We start from the raw sequence: 1,588 nt of genomic DNA on the forward strand, positions 1-1,588 counted from the left end.
GTAAGCAAACTCGGCCAAGAGCAAGAATCGATCCCACTACCCTACAAAGTCAATCACTCTGTCCATCGGTCTGCGGATGAAAGGCTGTGCTGAGCTCTACACGGGTCCCCAACTCACTCTGTATTGCTCTCCAGAAATGTGAAGTAAACTGAGGGCCTCTGTCTGATATGATGGAAATAGCTACCATGCAACCGAACTATCTCCTAAATATAAATCTTGGCAAACCTCTCTGAAGTATACGTAGTCACAACTGGGATGAAGTGTGCCGACTTGGTCAATCTGTCTACAATGACCCAAACTGTATCAAAATTCCTCAAAGTCCGTGGTAGCCCAACTATGAAGTCCATAGTAATGCGCTCCCATTTCCACTCCGGTATAGTCATCTGCTGATGTAGGCTACCTGGCCTCTGGTGCTCATACTTAACCTGCTGCCAATTTAGACATCTAGCTACATACTCAGCTATGTCTTTCTTCATCCACCGCTACCAATAATGATGCCTCAGGTCGAGATACATCTTCGAAGCACCTGGATGAATGGAATACTGAAAACTATGCGCCTCCTATAGAATCCTCTCCCCCAATCCATCGACATTAGGAACACATAGACGACCCTAAAGTCGTAGAACACCATCCTTGCCGATAGTAACCTCCTTGGTACCACCCTGTAGTACCGTCTCTCTAAGGACCAAAAAGTGCGGATCATCAAACTGTTGAGCCTTGATCTACTCCAATAGTGAAGACTCAGCAATGACGCATGCAAGAACATGTATGGGCTTTGAAATATCCAACCTTACAAGTCTTTTAGCCAAGGACTGAATGTCCAAGGCTAGTGGTCGCTCCTCTACTGAAATTAATGCCAAGCTACCTATAATCTCTGCCTTTCTGCTCAAGGCTGCTGCGACTACATTCGCCTTGCCCAGATGATAAAGAATGGTGATGTCATAATCGTTCAGTAACTCAAGTCATTTGCGCTACCTCAAATTGATATCCCTTTTCTTGAATAAATGCTGCAAGCTGTGATGATCAGTGTAAACCTCACAGGACACCCTATAAAGATGATGCCTCCAGATCTTGTACAGGATAATTCTTCTTATGGGGCTTCAGCTGACGCGAAGCATACACAATAACATGCCCCTCCTGCATCAATACACACACCAAACAAATGTGTGAAGCGTCGCAATACACAATATACATCCCCAAACCGTAAGGCAACACTAGGACTGGTGTTGTGGTCAAAGCTGTCTTGAGCTTCTGGAACCTCGCCTAACAAACATCAGACCAACGGAACGGAGCACCCTTCTGGGTAAATCTAGTCAAAGGTGCTGGAATTGATGAGAATCCCTCCATAAACCGGCGATAATAACCTGCTAACCACAAGAAACTCCTGATCTCAGCCATCGTAGTAGGACGAGGCCAACTATGAACTGCCTCAATCTTCTAATCCTAACAACATATACATAACCGATGATGCAATATAACACAAGAACAACACCAACCGTTGTATCATAAGCAATATATTACTTGAAAAGAAACACCCTTAACATCAACTGTACAAATGATACATAACTCATAGAAGGTAACTCTTAGA

Source organism: Nicotiana tabacum, chromosome 17, assembly GCF_000715075.1.
Source record: "Nicotiana tabacum cultivar K326 chromosome 17, ASM71507v2, whole genome shotgun sequence".
NCBI classification, from domain to species: domain Eukaryota; kingdom Viridiplantae; phylum Streptophyta; class Magnoliopsida; order Solanales; family Solanaceae; genus Nicotiana; species Nicotiana tabacum.